Source organism: Alligator mississippiensis, chromosome 5 (genome assembly GCF_030867095.1).
Source record: "Alligator mississippiensis isolate rAllMis1 chromosome 5, rAllMis1, whole genome shotgun sequence".
Classification (NCBI taxonomy): Eukaryota; Metazoa; Chordata; order Crocodylia; family Alligatoridae; genus Alligator; species Alligator mississippiensis.
The window spans coordinates 17,697,769-17,719,913 of record NC_081828.1 but is presented as its reverse complement, the minus strand read 5'-3'; the positions used below and the strand labels follow the sequence as shown (position 1 = coordinate 17,719,913).

At 43.0% G+C, this 22,145-nt stretch overlaps 1 protein-coding gene across 1 annotated transcript in view; it reads right to left on the bottom strand.

Moving 5' to 3' along the window:
* SGIP1 (SH3GL interacting endocytic adaptor 1) overlaps positions 1-13,241 on the bottom strand; it is a 195,654-nt gene extending 182,413 nt beyond the window's left edge. Inside the window, exon 1 of the mRNA XM_059727918.1 lies at positions 13,127-13,241. The gene's annotated coding sequence lies outside the window, so the exon portion shown is untranslated. The remainder of the gene's footprint in view (positions 1-13,126) is intronic.
* Positions 13,242-22,145: the final 8,904 nt, after the last annotated feature.

Here is a 22,145-nt window from a genome sequence, read left to right as displayed (position 1 = left end):
CTCTAATGAGTTCTCTGCCATTTATATCCACTACCTAGAGGTTCCCTATCATGCTTATCAACATAGGTTTTGAACAAATCTTTATCTAGTTATTTTTTTTTACATCAGTCCATTACAGTGTGTGTGTGTTTTCCCTGTGTCTATAATTTTTTTGTTTTTGTTTTTGCCATTTTAAACGACGAGGAACAGGGTAGGATATAACATAAGTTTTAAATACACCCACAGGAGACAAAGTGACTTAATGTTTCTGTAAAAGTTATTGGGAATAGACAGGTTATGTCCTTGACATATCAGGATCTTTTTTGGCCGTTTCCCCATTCCCAAAAGCTAAATCGGATTTCATTTTAGTAAAAAATGACTGCGTTTCTCATTCCCTTTCATTTCATGCTAATATGCAACGTCTAAACCTTCAGGAGACAGAGGAACCTCCCACAAGCCTTCATTTAAAGGCAGTGGTGTTCGCTCTTCTGGCCCTGTGAGCCAGGTAAGTGGCACAGGGCCAGCTCCTGTGTCCAGATCAGGCCCTGTGCCATCACCGCCTGACCCCTGCACTCAGACTGTGCTGTCTTGGCTGGCCCCTGGGCACCAGGGTTAGCCTTGTGCAGCCTTCCCAGTCCTACATGCCCACTCTAGTACATAGAGCCATGCTATCATGCATCTGGCTGAGGCTAGACATACACCTGGCTGGGGGTGTCTGACCCCAGTGCTCTTTCCTGCCCACGGCAGGGGGTCAGACTCAATCTACTGAGATCCCTTCCAACCCAAACATCTATCCAGCCCACACGATTAATCAAGTCTGCCATGAATCTCCTGGAGCATGCTAATTAGCGTGCTCCGGCAGCCTCTGCGTCGTGTATTCAGCATCCCCACATTTCGAAATGGCGGTGGGTGTGCCTCAAAGTTCAAATGAGCTTTAGTTAAAGTGCCCCTGCTGCCATTTTGAAGTGCGGGATGCTGAATACATGTGATGCTACAGATGCTTAATTAGAGCAGCTCTCAGAGCCACTCTAATTAAAGAGTCCCCCTCCCCCCCTTCCACCTCAGAGCATATGTATAGACGCCCTAAATGACAACCCAGCAGCAACTCCACCAGTGGATCAGTAATATTACAAAAGTATAGTTAACCAACCATGAATGCAGTTTATCAGCTGGAAATAGAGAGAATTAATGCCATGTGGCCAGCCAATTCTGTAAACCACCTCAGTAGCACATACTCCTCAGACCAGTGTGAAAAACTGTGATGTTAAGGAAACAAGGGTGGCACAGTTATTTGCAAGACTTGTAAGCTTATAATCCAAAAGAGTCAAGACACACAGAGGCAGGAGGGGGAGAAGAAACTACACATTATTGTCCTGATTTACAGATAGGAAACTCAGAAAGTGGGATTAAGTATCATGCAGACAGTTTGTGGCAAAGCCAAGAGCTAAACCTGGATCCCTTGAGACCTGGTCCAATGTCTTAACCAGAAAGTCATTCTCTTTCTTTCATTTCCATTTCCCTCACTTGTCAAGGACAATTAACTATGTCCTTCTTTAAATTTAACCATGTCCTCCTTTCTTTTCCAACTAAAAAAATATTAGAAACTTTTTAAAGCCCAGAAACGTTTAACTACTTCTTCTCTCTAAGCCTAAGAACTGATTGACAACTTCTCTTTTATACAGGAGAAAAACAAAACTATTTTATACAGCACTGCCCAGGAAACCTGCTCATTTGCATTTACATTTAATATTATTTTAAAAGTGTAAAAAAACCAAAACAAAACAACAACTTATCAATAAAATAAAAATCATATCCCCCCCCCCCCCCCCCAAATGATGGATGCCTAGTCCTAGGAAATACAGAGCGGGGTGGGTAAAGAAATCACACATAACTAACTGCCTGCATTAAATATTCATGTCTCCCAAATCATATGGATTCACTAACTGTCATGTTTTGTTGCCAACTCAGCTGAAGCTAATCAAATGCTTCCACATAGTTTAGGTATAGGTCTGGTACAAGTTTGCGGCTGTGACTATTCTTTTTCAAAAATTCAGTTTGTTGGAACCCACATTTAAAAAGGAAAAAAAAAAGGAAGATAATGCAAAAAAAACCCCATATTTGCTCAAGTCCCAGTTAAATAGGGTTTGCTAGACCTGATGAGGTATTGCCTACAGCAAAAGCTTTGTTATCTGGCACCCATAGGGAGTGGGGGGTGCCAAATAACAAAATATGCTGGTTAATTGAGAGGCCCGAACAGGCATCATTGCCTGTTTGGGCCACCCCTCCTGCCACATTGCCACCCTTCCCACAGGCCCCAAAGGACAGGGAGGCGGGCCCCATGTAGCCTGCTATGCCCTGGACTGTGGGGGCTCAGCGAAACTGGAAGTGCTTTCCGGTTCCGCTTTTACCATACAAGCCGGCATGCTGGTTAATAGAGCATGCCGCTTGTAAGGTGCCAGTTAAGGTAGCTTTTACTGTATTTGTTTGGAGTCCCAAATCCTCATAGCAGCAGGGAAGAGACAAGGGTCCTGCCCTACATGGATGACCTCAACATCCTATGCAGGGACAAGTGGTCAGTTAAAAAAAAGAGTGCTAAAGAATATGCAGGTGTACAAAGCAGTGGCAGGAGGCAAGATCAACATGAGCAAAAGCACCTGCCTGATGCTGGGTGAACTCAGGGACTAGGAGTCTCCATCCCCCACAAGGGGGTCAAGATTCTTGAGGTAGGAGTTCGACCCAGAGTTAAATGGATGGACAGTATAGGAAAAGATGGAGGCCGAAGTGATGCAGAGGCTGGGATTTTGGCACACACGCTGCCTCTCCATGGAGGTGATGCTGCTACCGGTGCTCCTCTACACTGTGCTGGTCTTTTCCCCACTGAAACAAATGGCCCACATAATCCAAAGGACTGTGTGCATCTTCTTTTGGGGATCCAGATGGGAGAAGGTGGCAAGGAAGATGCTGTACAAGACCAAACAGACCAGGGGCAAGGGAAGGCCAGGTATCCTGCTGTACTTGGCCCAGAGAAACATAACCCAGATCTGTGTCACAACCCAGAGAGAGACTGTCTACTGTGGATCTGCTCCCAGGGACAGCTACAAAGCCATGCAGGAACAAATCTTTCACAGGGGTCTACAGAAAGACCACAGGAACTTGAACTGGCAAGTAGCTCACCTGGCACTCCCCATGTGGGCTCTGAGACACAAAGAAGGGCAGACAAGCCAACCCAACTGCCCCAGAGAAACCTCCCAGGGGAAAGCAAAAATGATCAATCACCTCCTGTGATTCCCCCCCCTTTTACCAGGGAGGTATGGAAGAAAGTAAATCTGCTCCTCTGAATGGTGACAGGGGTCAAGACCATGACCAGAGGGGCAGTGCTGTACAGGCACCTGACCAAACAACAGGGGTCCCTGTCAACCCGCTTTGATCAGTTCATCTCCTGTATGAGGAGCAGCCTGTGGAAGGCCAGGAACCTGCTCATGTATAGGGACACACAAAGATCTCAGCTGAGGACTGTGTTAAAAGTGGGACTGAGTGAGCTGCAGGCATTGTACCAAAAGACAGTAGAAGACAATAATGCGGAGGTCACAGAAGTCATCTGGAAGAGGACCCACTGGCATAGACTGTGCAAAGATAACCTCTCTGGGGAAGAGAGCAGCAGTGATGAGGAAGAAGTCAGGGACAGAGAAGGAGGAGGACTGAGTGACGAGGACAGTGGAGGAGATGACAACAATGATGAGGACAGTGACAATGACAATGGAGAGAGTGACAGAGACATGGACTAAAGACTTAGGGAAAGGAATAAAGGGGGGCGGGGGCAAAGGGAATGGAGACAGGCCAGCATAATTATAAACAATTTAGGAAATGCAGACAGGTGCGGGGGAGCAAGAATTGTAATGGGTATGTAATGCTATGAAGGTGTAAGTGCTTGAGGGCCTGTCAAGTGAACCAGATTGGTCATGAGACAAGGCTGGAAAAGTTGTAGTGTACAGATATATCTATTTATACATATAGAAACATGTTTTAACAACAACAAAATTTGGTCTTTTGGCTAAGCTTAAGTATTTTTAGCACCAATGGGAGGATGCTAGGGCTGGCTCTGGCCTTGGCAGTGCCAGCCTGCTATTGCAGTACCTCCAGACCCAGTGCCAGGTCCCTGCAGAGGGAGCACCTGCCTGTTTTTCTAAAGAGCCAAAAAAAAAAAAAAAAAAAAAAAAAAAAAAAAAAAAAGTTTCTATCAGCATGTTTGCCCATCACCATGCATTTTATAGTGATGCTCATTGGTGGCTGCATTTCATCAACTACATAGCCGGTTTCCATTGCAGAGCACAAGCTGCTTTGACAGCAGTTTAATGATAGACAATGTATTTAGGAAGATTTCCTTAATAACAAAATTATAAGATGAGTAGCTTTTTTCCCCCAATGCCAATTGGGGATGGAAACCTCATCTTCTATTTAAGTATATATAGTAAAATGCAAGAGAAAGGCTTTCTTATGCACAGATCCTGGAGACTTAACCAGTTCCTCAGTGTTGGAAACTAACTTGATACAAGTTGAGAGGAATCCTTCAAGATAGTAGGGGTTAGGAAGGTGGATTACTTAACACATGGGTTGTGTCATCTTCACTAGGAATTCCTATAATCCACATACCACCACCACATTTTCAGCTGGAAACCATGCCACCAAGGGACTGGGAAAGGAAAAAGGTAGTATGGGCAGCTTTTATGTTTAAATTTTATCAGGAGTTAAAATATCTCATTGGACACTTTTTTTTTTCCATTTATTCCTATTAAATGCACTCATTTGCTACTCTTTCCAGTATAAGAGCTTTTAGTTGGTTTTCTACTGCTCTGATTCAACTAGCAATACATCTTTGCATTGAAGACTAGCATATGTGCTTCATGAATGAACATATTACCCTTTACTTTTCACTCCACCACTTCTATCATTTATCAGCTCAAAGAGGACACCTGCAATTGACTGGTAACATAGTTACCGAAGCGCCCAGGTTGAAGCTAGTCAACACTGGTGCGACAATCCAAAATAAACAACATTTAAAATTTTATAAATCTATTTAATTTAATGAGGATTAAACCCTGTGGTGTGTACAGGTGCCCCATGTACACATCACAAATGCAGGATCCAGTGTACAATACCCTACTTACACAGCAACAACCCTCAAAGGCCCTAATCTAGGTTGAGCTCTATGGTGCAAGAACTAGGGCTCTTCGAAGCTTCAGTCCCCAATTCAATTCGGCGGAGATTCGGCCTGATTCAGATGCCAAATCTCCGAATCTGAATCAATTCAGAGGACCCTTTAATCTCTCTGAATCAAAATTGGAACCCTCCAAATTGATTTGAGAGATTTGGCATTTTTGACATAGACACAGCTTTAAACGTTTTTTCTACATACCTCTAGGTAGCGGGCAGTTCATGAACACTGCAATGTTGGGGAACATGGAGCATCCCACAGAAGTGCAGGGGGCTCCCCCACTTCCAGGTCCACCAGGGAGCATGCAGGGGGGCCCCCCACACCTCTCCGGCTCAGCAACTGGTGCTTCCTGGGTCTGGAGAAGGCACCCAGGGTCCCCCTGAAGCTGATCACCAAGCCGGGGGGGGGGGGGGAGGGGAGCAAGGAGCCCCCCTGCATGCTCCCCAGCGGACCTGGAAGTAGACTGGAAGTACTTGCGATCCACTTCTGGACTCGCCACCAAGCACGTGGAGAGCCTCCTGCACTCCTGTGGGATGCTCCATCTGCCCCAGCATTGCAGCAATCACAAGCCGTGCTGGTACCTCGAGGTATGTAGAAAAAACATTTAAAGCCGTGTCTATGTTTGAATCACTGATTCTCTGAATTGGCATTGAATCTTCAGATTGGGATTTGGCCAAATCAGATCAGGGACAGTGATCCGAATCAACTAATTGAATCGCTGTCCCTGATTCGGGCTCCGAATTGAATAGGGCCCACTTCGCATACCCCTACCAAGAACCCGTACAGAGATATATAAAAAGATGCAGCCCCTTCCCTGAAGAGCTTAGATCCATCAGATCTTATTTCTTAGGCTGCTCTAATACTGTGTGGTTTCCCCATATTATATAAGAATGGAACAAAGAAATTAAGGTGTCACTGAAAAAAAAAACCACTTAAAGATCAAGAAGGATAAGGAGCGACCAATGTCAAAAGCTGGCCTTGAGCTCAAAGGTAAGAACCTTATAGAGGGACAGCACAGGTATTATACCATGGAAACAGGTAAAAACAGAGCTGTGTGTGGTATAACAGCTTATAGAGGACACACCTGTTTCCATCTCTGCTCCGAGAGGGTGATAGATTTAGATAAGTATCCCTAATATCAGTTAAAAGCTTAAGCAAGTGAGTGCTCCCACAACTGGGAAAAAATAATCTTAAATGAAAAATGTTGGAGAGGTTGCAAGGATATTCAGCAGTGGTGGGCCTTCCTGGGAAAAGCCTAGGTCGCTGTGTATGCAGCTCTGATGACCTTTTCTCTGGTCCTCAACACAGGTCATCTCATGCATCCAGTCCATCTAGCATTCATAGTTGTAGCCTTTCTTCTGGTTAGTTCAGTTTCCTGTATATAGAGCATACATGACCCAGCCAGCTTTCACCACTCAAGACAGGGGTCGGCAACCCCTGTCATGGGTGCCAGATTGTGGCATGCAAAGGCATTTTGCTAGGAACGCACGCTTTGCGGTAGATGGCAGGGAGGGGGCCAGGGCTGCACTGCCACAACAAGGATCAGGCCCCTTGCAGCTCCCCTGTCTACTCCTGGCACACCAACATCTTACAAGTTGAGGTTGCAGGTGTTTTTGGCACTCTGCCCAAAAATGTTGCTGACCCCTGATCTAAGATATGCATAGCATCCTGGGTGGCCTCTTTTCTTAGTACAGGAATGTATCATAATTGCAGATTTACTTATATTGGGTGTGATCAGGCCAGCCATATTAAATTATGTTTCTGGTATCAGTTTTCCTCCACCTCTCTTTACATCCTAAAGCACTAAAGAGGGAATGGCATTTAATTGTTTGTATGCAAGTCAGTTCTCCATGTACTACACAGACTGCAGAAAATATAACCTATCTAGCTAAAATAAGTTTGTTGCAACTCAACTGCATTAAAGTGGAATTAGCATCCATTTAAAAAGGGGTGAACATCCTTTTCAAAGAATTTAAAATATTAGACCTGACTGCAGTGCTCTAGTGTTAAATTCTTAATCATCAAAATAATTAAAGCTTTTTAAAAAACACAACCATTCAGTACATATGATCTCATGTAACTACAATTTCAGTCTCTTAAGACCTTCCAACTTAGTCCAACATACAAATCTTATTCCTCCTTCTGTACAGCACATTGTCTTCTTTTGCAGGATTTATATTCCTATCGGTATTTCCAAAACAAGTGAAAACAGGCATGTCTTTTGCTGGAAACCAGTTTCCAGTGCTGGGTAGCAGACCAATATATTATCTTCCCTGGCAGCAGGACTATGGAAGCAGTCTGGGAGAATTTGTCAGTTTAATTTCTAAAGTTAATCACCACCATATTATCCTGGTATTCGTTAAGTGTGGATAAAGAGGGGACTGGAAACTGGTTTCCAGTTATTTTTGAAGCATTATTCAATGCTTCGGTTTTCCCCTGAGAAGAACAATTTACACCAAGGCTAGGTACAAACATTCAAAAAGCCTGAGGCATATTTGAACCAATTTACGTGGGTTTCTCCAAGTACACTACGTTAGCTTGGGAACAAACAGAATACAAGTTTGCCCCTACCTGTGCTAGGACAGCCGTCCCTGGGTTTTGTCCATGGTAGGGGTGCAGGTATCTGCCCTGGTCAGGACAGGAGCAGGAGGTAGTAGGGTTCGCAAGCTGCTGGGGGAGGTAATGCCAACAGCACACATTGCATTTCCAGCCCAGGTCAACGGAGCACAGGCTGTCCCTCCTCTGTACCGGTTCTGTCCAAGCTCCCGGACATGCTGGACTGGCTCCAGGAAGGGCTCGGAGGATTTCCATCCCCTCCCCGAATCAGTGCTGAGTTCTCAGCTGAAGCCCCTTCCCCTGTAGCTACACAGCATCCCCCTCCCCCCACTCCCAGGGACTGGAACCCCGTGGCTGCAGAGGAACTCAGTTCTGGCTCTGGGGAGGAAATCCTGAGCCCTTCCCAGAACCACTCCAGCACATGGTCCTGGGGCTCAGACAGGGGAGTGACATACTGTGCCCCACCAACCCTGCCTCTGTCCTACCTTTGACAGCTAGGGAGCTTTGGGGCAGAGCCTGCTGTGCATTCAGCTGGAGAACCTGAGCCCAAGCTGTGTTGCAGGGCACCTCCCTGCAAGGAGAAGAGATCACAAAGCAGCCCAGGATGCCAGAGGACAGTGATTTAAGCTGAGCTGGGAGGGGATCTGGTATAGGAGTTTGATAGAGCAGTCTAACCTAACCCGATTAAAGCCTGATATTACATCCATCCAGCTGTATCTTAGACCAGTTTTAAAATGGCAGAACCTGGTCTATGAATACAACAGAAATTCAGTGTAACAGGTTTAGACAGGTTTCTGATCACTTATACCGGTTTGTGTGTAACATCTGTACCTGGCCCAAACCTTCCACACATGAACAGAGGTGGGGGGGGGCATGGCGACTGCCCACAGGCGGTGTGGTGACAGTGAGCAAGGAGCACCCACAAGTGACTGCAGTGGTGTCACAGGTGAGGAGGGGGGTGGTCAGCGACCACCCGCAGACACCGTCAGCAGCAGCTGCGGTGGCCAGCATCGATAGGCAACCTCCTGCAGGGGCCACCGGTGGTGTCAGCAGCGAGGGGGGGAGGGTGGCAAGCGGTGACTGCCCGCAGGTGCCACTGGCAGTGTTGGTGGCACTTCTCTTAGGGGCTGCACCACCAATCTCAGGGGGTGTATGTGCACCCATGTGCACCCCCGCTATGTGTCGCCAATGCCAGAGGCCACAAAGTGATGCACACCGGCAGTTCACGTAGACTCTGCTGGCAGTTGCAGATGTTCAGCTCCTCAAAGGATCTGGCATCTAACCAGCCACACACTGCATAGAAAGAAGTGCTCATCTGCATAGAAGAGCCAGGAGTAAGGGCTTATATTTTATTATTTATAAATAGATTGTCAACAAACAGCTTCAATCATGGCTTGATTAGTTAAGCTTTCATCCTACATTTGAGGATGCTACTAGATTGTCCTAAATTAACCCTTTCAATAAAAGAGCCCATCAGTAACCACACCATCACAATCTACTTTCTGCCCTTTCCAAAGGGCCATGAGGTTATCAATCTGGTCTCAGCTCGACTAGATCGAGCACCAAACCCAAGAAAGTTACCCAGAGGACACTTTGCTAGTAACTCCCCTCTCTTTTAAAAATAGTTTAATTTTAATTCTGTATTTAGTGGTCAGTCAGATTTCAATAATATTTTAACCCCGCTTCCTAAATACTGTGCTCCGGCATCAGATCAAGTTCTCATTTGGACCCTCAGCAGGGTAGAAATGCTTCAGCAGCATCCATATAAATATAAACAGCTCAAATTCAACTAAGTAAAAGAAAAAAGTGAGTCATACATATGCATCACACATCTGAAAATAAAGTCATGCTCTAGATACATGTGACTGGTCCTTCTTGTAGCAGATGCATGCCTGGCTCCTCCTCTGCTGTTTGCTCCCAGTGGTACTCCCCATATGGATCATTAGACAAGGTGCCTTCTGGACACTGACTGCTGAATACAAGGAGCTTTAGGTTTTGAATAGAGAGGGATTTGCTAAATAAAGCTTAAATCCATCGGCTTCATCCCCGGTCAGGATATGGCAACAATAAATCCCATAGTATTAATGGAAATAACTGGGTAGTCAGTGAATTGTTTACATATTAGCATATGTGGTTTGACAACCATTTCTCTAATCCATAATTAAAGCATTTACTAAAAATAAGCTCATACATTTATGTTATTTTAAATGAAAACAGAAAGTGGAATCTATGGAAGAGGTCTTACATGCTGAATGCCTAATTAGAAGCAGGAAACTGCAATTAAACAGATTTCATGATTTCTTCTCATTTGCTTAGAAAATACATTTCTAACAATTAGTCACCATTTGTGCATCTGATAAAAATACAACTGTGTAGACAGCAGTGATGATTTCTTCTGTGTTATACACTGCAGAATAGTATTAATTTGCCTTGGGTTACAAATGAATGCACACAAGGAATTTCACATTGGCATTTATTGTACTGTGAACACAAAATTTGTACTTTATTGGGAGATTGCTTCTTTTCAATTATCCAGGGCTGGATTAAATTTATGATAAAAGAAGGTTTTTTTGTTTGCTTGTTTTTATAAAAGGTTCCTTTTTTTTCCCCCTTTTAAAACAGTGTTTTCTGTAATGTGAACCAAGTTACTTGTTTGCTATTGTCTATGCCAATACAGGGTATCCTCACTAAAACTATTGCATTTAAGTTCATAACTATGCTAAAAAGAGGCCAGGAGGTATTGCTTAGAAAGCCAGTTGGATAGACAGGTCTTCAAAATGCCTATGTATGCCTTAAAGGATATAACATCAGTATGAAGCTGTCACTCAGCCTATCTAACTGGTGTCAGATTTGATGCCAGCCTGGCCTTTTAAATCTTTTTAAGCTGGAAGTGAACTTAATATTTTACAGTGTTTTCTTGAAAGTCACTGTTTTTTGCACTACAGGATAGATGCTGGGTATCTTCTAAGAGCTTATGAAGTCTGACAGATGCAAAACTTTGAAGTCTGGTACCTCTCAATTATGACAGTGAACTAATGGACTTCAAAGCAGACCACAGAGATAAAGATAACTTTCCAATTACATTTTTTAACATTAAATTTCTCCAATGTTGGACTGTCATGTGTTACATATGATTAGCATCTTTTCATAATAAACCTATAGAAAACTGGTTCCAGGAACAGGAAGTTCTTACCATCCTCTTATCATTTTCTTAAAATATAAAACATTCTTTTTGGGACACAGCTGCTCCTTGCTGTACAATAAAAGACAGTTACCTTCTGCTCCATTAGTTTCATGCTCTATTCATTCTGCCAAATTTCTGGCATGTCTTAGCTTGGAGGATTCTGTCTTTCCCTATACACAATGAGCAAGTGTATAATTTCTCTCTCAATGATCTACTTCAGATTAATGGAAACAAGCAAAGCAAGACAGCACAAAAATAAAGGTCTCCAAAAGGGAACACGCTCTTCCCTACAGTGCATGATGCTCTAGCCTGGCTTCACCAATTGATCATTAGTTCTGCACACAGAAGTTTATAGCATGCAGATGCCATAGCCAGAGGATTTTAATAGCTGCATTCCTAGTGCAGGTTGCCTCATACTACTATCCCCCACAGTTTTCACCTGCTTCTAGATGAGTAATCAGGTTTTTAAGAGGCCTCAGCTCAACTTCAGACACTGCAATACATGGTCACACAGTGTGTGTACATTGAGTGCAGAGCACCTTTGCAATATCTGGCCCCATCTGACTGCTCCTTTAGCAATGGCTATTAGCATTCAAGGACTTATACTTTCAAAGGGAAAAGCAGTGCTTGGTTAGCACAATATATCATTTGAGTTTGTTTCTGTTCACTGATGCAAGCTTGAGACCTTAGGATATTTAAGGATTTTTAGGGTGATCTTTTTTATTGAACTAACTGCATGGCCAGAATAAAGTTAGACAAGCAATTGAATGCAGGCATTCTTCATCAGGCCTGAGGAGGCAAGCACACACTGTCAATGTAAAGAGCAGGGAGAGATCACCATAAAAACCCTGGCCTCTACCATAATTCCTGGACCGTCACAGCTATAACATCACTCTAATACTAATCTTAAGATATTTACCCATTTTTATTTATATGCTGATCAACGAAGTTTTTGAAAAACAGAAATAATGATATAAAATATTAAAACAAGCAGAAGATGGGCAATGAAAGCTTCAAGACAATCATTTCATAGACTCAGACTCTGCACATTGCTGGTTTATATGCATTGCATAGTCTTACTACTTTTTTCCATGTCCCCCATGGACTCTTCTCCAATTATTGGTTACTCTCAATCATTGCATTTTGCCTTGGACTAGCACCTGAATAGCATTCATGCACAAAAGTAGTTTTAGTCAGGTGAGTAAAATTATATAGTGTGCATAAGGTGCCAACGCTGCTATGAGCACTGTGACTGGACTGGTTGTGACACGGACTATGGCTTTCCATATGACCATACACAGCCTAATAGCATAGGCTCCTAGTCCAAATGTTGTCAAAATACAAAAAACAACAATTCTCTACCAGCCAGCTACTTCCATGGCATTACTTGAAGCCATTTCTGCCTCCAGACATAACATCCAACTGTGTGGAAAGAATCTTTTACTTGGTCAGTTTTCTTTAAATAATGTTTATATTTTGTAAAAACCCAATAAGGAGATGAAAAAAAATCTGTCATTTCAATCTTTCACAACTGGTCTGTTACACTGGAAATAACTAGAAGTCTTCCTCTTCACCATTTTCTCACTGTTAGCAAACTAAACGTATAGTCTAAAACTTGCACCATATGTAACACCAGGAAGCTCACGGTTTCTGCAATGGAGAATTCTACAAAAATACAGTATCCAGGGAAGGATTTTGCATCTGCAGATCAATTCAGCAGTCACTTGGTAGCCAGTTTATACAAGATTTATAAGGTGCTGTCACAGTAGGCATGTAACATGAACACTTAAGGAGCAATATAATACTGTAGGAGCAGAGCCTGCCTTATTTAATAACTATCCTTGTAAGCAGAGACAATTAGCCTATGCCCTCAAGCATGCAAAGAGCAATGCAAGCCCTGAGCATGCCATGAAACCTGGCATTTTGTCCTGAGTGCCTTTGTTCTCCCCCCTCCCTATTGTTTCAGTGCAGTTCTAACTTCTACCCCAAGCAGGAAACCTCCCTGTGTACTCACCTCAACAAACTGCATCTACAGTTTCTCTTAGACCAAGAGAACAAGTTTGAATGACAAAAGGCAGACACACAAGTGCTATTCCTTCCAGAGCACGGACATGAAATATGTCTGATGAACTCCAAAGCAAGCCGTGCAGTAAAAACAAGATGGAGAGCGAGATCCGAGATGGGTGCGTTCTTACCTGTGCTAGTCACTAGCTGTGATCGTGCTTTAGCAGTTGGGAAAGGACTTCCTGTGAGGTTCACATCCCTCCCTCCTTCTTAAAAGCTTATAGAGTGCACCTAGGGGTCATTGGGAACATTTATTATTTTTTCCTCCTGAGTTTGCTCATCTTGGAATATTAGATTAGATTCACATTAGGTTACATTTAATCTGAAATCTAATTTGAATTAAAATTTGGAAAGATACCTCAAAAATGTGTTTGAAAAAATCCCAGCAGCTTGGTTAAAGACCATTTGACCCACATTGTATGAAGGATAACAACTAATGTCTTTCAGCTGTGTTAGGAAAAAAAAAAAAAAAAAAAACCACCACCAGGAATCATGCTTCTCAAACCAGGATCAGAAAAATTGGAGTCCCAAGTTCACAATTAAGGGAAATCCTGCCTTCTCTTGGGACATGAGAAATGAGTTTGCTCCACAACCACAGGCCATGCAAAATTTCCTAATGCATTTTGATGCTACTGCCTTGTACACAGAAGCTGGGCAGTTTCCCTGGAGCCCTTTGATGATGGTACCAGATTTCAGAGGAGGCTGCAAAACTCAAATTTACCTTTAACATTCTTTGTGGCAAGTTCAAGAAACAATTTTTCAACATTTAAAAGATTCCTTTCTTATACCCAGGCTGTGTGGTAAGTCATACATTTGTCAAGCAGTTGCGGGGGGAGGGGGGGGCGTGTGTGAAACGTGGTAGGTGGGGAAAGGAAAGATGTGAAGGGGAAAAAAAGGTTTTGCACTTCCTCTTCCTACTGAGCTGTGCTTTGATTATGCCTTTGCAGCATGCTACTACTGACCTGATATTCTTAGCAAGTCTGGTCACCAATTAGATTAAGGGCCAAATGAATTAACTCCGCAGTACCTCTCAAAAACAGATGAGACACAGCTGTTGGCAACACTCATCCTTCATTAGGAAAAAAAAAGCCAACACACCCTGTAACTGTTTCTTGGATCCTTGGCAAATAATCCTTAGCTATTGATCAGACTAGAGACCAGGTTTATTCAAATCCAGAAATCTTTGCATTCGACTATAGACTCCTTAAAGAGGTCAATTCTTCCCCAGAGCTACCAGTCAGAAGCCATTTGTCTGAAATATTTGTCTGCAGGCAAGACAAGCCTTACATAGTATTACAGGAGACATGAGAATTGGTTAGCAGGTACCATTGTCTTCAAGTCCCCATATGCCAGCTCTTACCTCTTCCATCTCTATGAAACACATACCACTCTTATCTTTCTCCTTTCCATTGCCTCCTTATTTCTGTTTTCAAAAAGAGAAGATTCAGCGCTGCTAGTTCCTGCTCCAGTGGTATGGTTTCCAGGAGGGCACTATAGCCAGAGAGATGCAATGCACATGCTCAAAACCAGCTGTCTGCAATATTTCATTTATGGTTTCTTTTAGATTTGAAATGCAGGATTTATTGGCCAGTATTGCTCTAATTATATAACCCCAAGGGGTGATCAGATTAGGCCTTTGTCTTTCAGTGCAGGAGGGAGATGTGTGCTTTGCTTTATAGATGAAGGCCATAAGCATAACCTAACCTGACAAGTCAGGACTCAGCAGCCTGAATTTTACCTCCCTGTGCCGTTGTCTCGGGAAGGGGGGGCAGGAAATCAGGGAGTTCCTTTTCTATATTGCATGTGCTATAGCTGTTTGTAATCTAGTTTGCTTGCACAGAGATATTCTCTCCTATTGAATGGGGGAGATGAGAACCAAATTTACAGAACCCCTCAGATGCATTATGCCAAAATAAAGCACTGCTTTACTACTAATAGCTACAACACCCTGTAGTCTTGTGAAGTGGTATATCATTTGATCATAGAGCAGACCATTCAAGAGAAACAGGCATCTAAAACAGTTTTCATTCTTAGTGTACACCATGAACAACAATGGACCTAAAAGGGAGGGGGTGGTAAAGGAGGGAGGGAAAGTGGCAGCTAAAATGAAGAATGATTAAAAAAAACCCAAACAAAAAGTGACAGGCTTCACATTTGACCTTGTAGTGAATCCCTACCTCCAGGATGGGTTGGTAAAGTCCATGTAGTTCTATATTTGTTGGTGGTTCCTTTCAGTTTATATGATATTTTTCCATTAAAAAAAAGCAACTCTTTGGCCCTAAACCATCAACTTATGCTACTGACCTTGAAGGAGCTTAATGTGTGTAGACCCCTACATCTAATGTGGACAACAACAGGTTGATGATGCAGGACTGGGGCCTAAATCTGTTCTAGCTACCACCCCATATCCAAGTTGGAGAATGAGATGCAAAATAAATAAATAAATAAATAAATAAATAAATATCAGCTAAGGGACTGCTTTAATTTCCCAATACTCTACAACGGAGCTCCAGGTAGGACCTCTACACTCATCTGGAGGGCTGCTGCTCACTAGCATGAACAGGGCCTTTGGTAGGTGCAAAGGTCTTAAAAGTAGGGTGAGACGCAATGCTGCACATCCCATTCAGAGCGTGGGGATGAGGCAGTGCAAATGTGGATTTATTCCATTCTCTAGCATCCAAATCCTGAGATGCTCTGTGACCCATGAAATGGACAGGCCTTTTCATGACGGGGACCTCTGCGGGTTGCCCTAGAATCACTGTAGTGCTGCTCGCCTATCCTGCCCCACCTACTCTCCATGCGAGGGCTTGCAAGGGAGTGTCTGGGAGGTATCCAAACGGCTACCTACAGTCCAAGTCAAAGGTCCACCCACTCAAACAGTGCTTCAGGGTAGCATGGTTAAGGCATGTCAGTTTTTGTAGCCAACAGCTTGCAGGGGATGACATGGATAGCATCACTTATAACTACCATTGACAGCTGGGTTGACTGGGACAGCCTTTGGCATGAATCCAGTGCTCAGTGTTATGCCTCAGCAGCCATAGCAAGATGAGCCAACTGCTTTTCCATTGTACCCTGGCAAAACTCTGGTCTACAATGCCTCCTTTATGCTTCCTTGTTGTTCCTACACCCTAACCCAGCCATTGTGCCTGTTGAAAAAAGGCTGAAGCAGAAAGGATCATTTCACTCTCGGTACCAATTTCTCTTCATCCTTTTTTATTTTCTCATTTAAAACTTATGCCCCAATGCCTGGCCTACACATGGGGTTTCTGTTTTTTGACTGGGGTGTTCATGTGCACCTGATGTGTTACACTTAGGGGTAGGGTTTTTTGTTTCATTTTCAACTAAATCAATGCAACCTTTAGTATGTGTGTAGCTATATTGATAAAGAAGGTGCCCCCAAAAGGTTGTTTTTTTTTTTTTATCCCTATGTTTTTAGGCAACTAAATGTTACTATTAAGCATATCCACAATGGACGAGTGGGGTGGGAGGCTTTAATTCTTGAAGTGTAAGCTTCAGATGCAAAAACTGTACACCAAGAAGGTCTCTCTCTGGTATTACAAGTATACGTTCCCTTCATATGGAAGATTCTGTTCTGGCTAGATACAGACGTCAACTGATGTCACTGTGCTGACACCTCCAGTTTAAACAATTAGGCCTGATTGTATGCTTTAGAAGCAAGTTATTTCCTGGCTATACCAGTATTTTTTTCTAACGCCTATTTCGCTTATTATCTATATTCATCCACTTTCCTTTATTATAAAACTGCTATTAATAATCCTTCCATTTAGCCCTTATTACGAACTTGCCGTTATAATTTACATGACTAAGCATAACACGTCTTGATGTCTACTTAAAAACACAACTTTTTCCCCCTTCCTGACAAACAGAACAATGTGATCTTCTACTGTTGTAAGAACATGGGGTGGTGGGGAAGATAAAGTAGGTTGTATGGCTGGGTTCTCAATTGCCCTCCACCTTGCATTTAGTAAGTCAGAATGGTAGCATTTTTCACCCACCATGTACTCTCCATTAGAGGAAATGGGTACACAAAGTAACAGTGAGCTGGTCTCCCCATGCTGTCTCTACAATACTCAGTGCAAGTGTACTTCAGTTTACCCTTCTATTTAAACAAGGGTACACAACATATATTTGTAAGATATTTTGAAAATTTTTAGCATGAAAAATATTTAGATGTGTTAATACTATAGGATACATGGGACAGTAAATCAGAATAAAATACACTGGATGCAAAGAGGGAGAGGGGCAGGGAAGCTTCATACTGCCTTTTACAAATCTACTGTGTTTCAATGAGAAAAAAAAAAAATGTATTACTAGCTTTGTGTTTTTCTCTTATTGAAGCAGCAGCATTCATGGACTGCCCCAAGCCTATTTCCAGGGAACCACAGCAATGCCACCTGCAGGGTGAATGATGTCTTTTTTCCTTTTGCAAAGAATGATTTGTGTCCAAGGCATTCCTGAGGCAGCAAACAACAGAAAGAAATGAAAGGAATCTGCTGCAACACGAAGGTAGCAGAAAGGATGTATTGTCTCCATGCACCGGCTACATAAATCTGAAAGGAAACAGGAACTAAAATACAAGGACGGATAGAATTCTGGTATTAAAAAAACCAAAATAAAATTCCCCAATACTATCACTGTATATAGGAAAATGTCACTTTCAGGTTAAAAAAAGATTCTCCCCTTACAAACTATGGAGGTTACATAACAGGCTTAGAGTTATATTTACTGCCATGCCTGTGCCTAGTCAGGGTTACAGTTATTGGGCAAGATACCAGATGGGGAGGCAGGTGTTGTCCACTAATTTGCTGTAAGCTACACAGCAAAGAAAAATCACTCAAACTCTTACAAACTAAAAACCTAAAGCAAAGGATTGGGAAAACCCTATTATCCCCATGTCTATTGAAGCTGGAAGAATTCCAAGTGAAGAATTTCAGGCATTATTATTTATTCTAAGTCACCCTCAGCCTCTTTTAGGGAAGGTAAATTTTAAGTCTAATATGCTTATTTATTAGATTTATATCCCACCTTATCTGAAAAGCTCAGAGGTTTATGATAAAACATACAGCCCATAGATGGGATTCCCCAAAACACTCCTCCTGAATAACCTGAGCACACCAACTCTCCCCATTCTCATTAACCACCTCTGGAAGGTGGACCATGCGTCTGAGAGTTGCCAACTCTCTGCAACTTGCTGTGTGGTTTGGGGTATGCTATCTGAATGTCTACACCACATCAGACAATGCAAAGGAGCGCTGCTGTAAAGTGTGCTCGCTCTTTCCTCACGTGGTATATCCCAGAAAAGTAACATAAGCATTTTCTTGTGCATGTCCAAGGCATGCCCAGCACCAGTCTCAGGCTCGGTCCCTTCTATGTAGAGTGACGGCTTGAATTTCCAATGTCATTCTAACAGCTTAGACGTTACATTTAAAAAAAAATATTTGGCATATGCATAGCGGGAGTGAAAAGGTGTGTTGTGTTTGCACACTCCAGCTCAATACAAATGTGCTTTGTGACTTATCTCCACCAGTAAAACAGGAGGAAAGCTCATCTTCCACAGAGATGATGAAAACTGTAAAGTATTTCTTAAGATAGAAGAAGCTGTATAACTGCTAAAAACGACTTATATTTGTCATCTTTGACATTAATCAGAAGGTTATTATTTGCAATTTGTATGACAGTAACATAAAAAACCATGACTCCTTCACACGCAGATTCAGCATGAAAATGAACTATGAGTCCATTGTGTTTGAACTGACTGGGTAACTTCTGTCACAAACACAAACCCACAAATCATTTTATAACTGCCATGAAATAAAATTGTAGGTATAAGAACCAAAAAAATCCCTTCACAGGCTTTATGTAATTGCAAAGATCTAAGTAACTGTATAGTTCAAATAAACAAGCATGGCAGAGAACCAGGGGACTTCTTGCTTCCATCAGAAAAATGTCATCTTATTAAGTTTCCATATGATCCACCATCTAGTTCGACCATAGAGACAAACTGTGAAATTGTTTAGAAGGGCAAAGGTAAGAATAACTATTATCTACCTGTGCCATAACATTTGAGTTGTTCTCTTTTTGCTACAGAGGTGCTACAAACTTTCATGGTAAAAACAGTAGAAAACATGGCATACAGTTCATTCTGCATCTTTCAAGCAGCAACTTCCCTTCTGCTCAACAGGTATAGCCTATGATACTGTTAAATCCACTGAGGATTTATATTATTGAGACCATCAGCTCTGAGTACATCCTCTGGGTGAAAAACTCCTTCCAGCCAAAAACTCTTCTGTGATCTCAAATCAATGCCCTTCTTCCATTGAGTAAATAGTTGTTGTACATATTGGGTCCTGTTGTGTCCCATGCAGAGGTGCCAAGTAGGCCTGTGCAAAGTGGCTACTATTCACTTCAGATCTGGCCAATTCAGGGGACAGTGATTCAAATCACTGTCCCAAATTGATTTGTCCGAATCCAGTTTCGGAGACCTTCAAATCGATTCGGACCTTTTTTTGGTCCCCCGATTCAATTCAGATGTGGAGATTCAACCACCAAATCGGGCCAAATCTCCTCCAAATCAAATCAGCACTCGGAGCCTCACACATCCCTAGTGCCGAATACATGGGGGCCAGCCCTTTGGGAAGAGGGCTGTCACCCAAAATGCATAAATCTTTCTACATGTCTACCATCTTAGTGTCCCTCCCCCCCCGCCAGCAGAAGTAAAAGTTGGCACCTATAGTCCCATGTACATATTTACACAGCACAGTATGAGCAGATGCTTATAATCACTGTATTCAAAGTCAAACATGCTCTGTCCAATAAGATATAAAGACATACAAATGTAAACTGGCACAGCTCCATTGACTTCAGGCCGATTTACAGCAGTTGCACATCTAGACAAATATTTTCTAACAATGTTACACAGTTAGGAAATGCTATTACACCAAACCACAGGCCAACCCCCACCTGGACCTATGCCACTTTGCACCAAGCAAGAATAGAATTTATTGCTTGCTGGAATTTCTGTTGTGCAGCCTTTTCCGTTACAACCTTCCGAGCAACATGTTGTAAAATGGATGATTTCTGTAACGCTTGCAAATGCTTGTATTACAAAGCTGACTCAATAGACACAACTGGCACTCTTATTAATCCTGTGCTAAATGCAGAAAATAAAGAATGGATTGAACAGAGGAATATGAACACTGACAAACTGCACCTTCCTCATCTAGTATAGCTGATGCCCTGCCTGAACTTAACTCAGAAAGTCATCTATTAAAGGCACCAGGAGGATTTTTTTTGTACACCACTCTCTCTTCTGGTTTTCATGTGGTCAATCTCTAACAGTGTTATACCTGCCCTCTCAGTTAGACTGGAGTATCTGGGATACCTCTGACCTCAGCCTTAGCCTATGTTTTCCACACACACACACACACACACACACACACACACGATTGGGAAATAACCAGTGTAAATGGAAACAACCTCAGTTTCATCAGTTCTTATGATGCTCTTCATGTCTCATGATTTTCCAGCACTTCTACCTCCTTCTCCTGAGATGTTCCTAGAAGCTCAGGATTACCACCTCAGCTTTCATCGATTCTGCTTCTGTCATTAGACCCTGCAGCTGGCAGCTGAGTTGCAGCTTTTTGACTACAAGTCAGACTCCCAGCAAGGCTTGTACCATCTGCAGTCTGCTCTCCTGCTACAACCTGCTTTTTAGAAAGCAAAAAAGCCGCTGGGACCCATAAGGCAAAAGCAGGTGCCAGAAGCCTGGAGTCAGAAGCAGCTTCTATCCACCTCATTCATTTAGTGCTACACTGGAGTTGATCAATTCGAAGAAGAGAGAATTGTGAATCTCACCTAACTTCATTGTGGCCGTATTCCTCCATTACTTGTGGTTCCAGAAAGCAGAGCAGGGAGGGGCAGTATCAGGGGTGAAGGGCAGGGTCAGTGTCTGCGTGCAAGGGAGGACAGTGAACAGCATGACATGTGTTAAATTGCTGGTGAACAGAGGTGGGGCTAAGGGGAGTCAGAAGTAGAAGGGAGTAGGTCTTCCTACTTGTGCATGTATTTTTGTCCATTTCTTGAAAAACATGCACACAAGGAGTGGGGCTGCCTTAATGGCACAGGAAGGAAGGAAGGCCCAAAAAGAAAGGAGCTCTTTAAAAATTATGTGCATCTCTGAATCTGCAAGGTGTCTCCTTGGACGCATGCCTGTTGCCTAGACAAAGAAGATCCCCTCCTCTTGCTCTCAGCTGCTGCATTTTGTCCAGGGCACTTTGCAGAGGACGTTCTAAGTTTCTAGAGACCCTTACAAAGTCTCTGGTTCCACTATAGGGTCTTGTATATGATTTTCTCTCTCCCTCCCTCCTCTCCCCACCAGAGGATAGAGCAGCGCTCCTGAGACAGAGAGCCTGAGAGTGGCCTCGTGGTATATGCTCAGGACTACTCTAAACATAAGCTCTGCTCAGTTATCAGACTTGGACATGCATTAAGGGGGAGCAAGTGGACACCTTGTTTCTCAGAAGTGGTCCCTGGCTTGAAGGGAGGCAGCATTTCTTACAAACTAAAAACCTAAAGCAAAGAATTGGGAAAACCCTATTATCCCCATATCTATTGAAGCTTAAACAAAGTTAAGTATAGGGACTTAAAGTTTGATTGCTGCTGTGCATTAAACCTCTGTCTTCCAACTTTTTCCCAGCTACACTGCCCGGACACTTGCCTGCACATCTTTGTATAGTTTTCCACCCCTCTCCCTCCCTCCCTCCCACACACTTTTAAAGAACCTCTCTCTTATTCATGTAACCAAGGAAGGAGCACTAATGCTGTAGCTCTTTTCTTAACTCCTTCTCTAAAAAAACTTGATAGGAAGTTTAAAAGCAGGACAATTCAGCAGACATTTATTGAGAATGATTGGCTGTCCCCTTATTTGGCTGTTTACAGTCATTGCCAGGATATCCTTTTATGCCCACTTGGCACTGGGGTGAGCAACTACAATAAGAACACAACTAGGGTCACACTAGCCCTCAGCAGTATTATGTAGGGGAAGTGAGGGTAACTGAGTGTGAGAGAGCAAGTGTGAGCACACACATATGTGCAAGCAAGTCCCAAAGACTAAAAGTCTGAACATAAGGT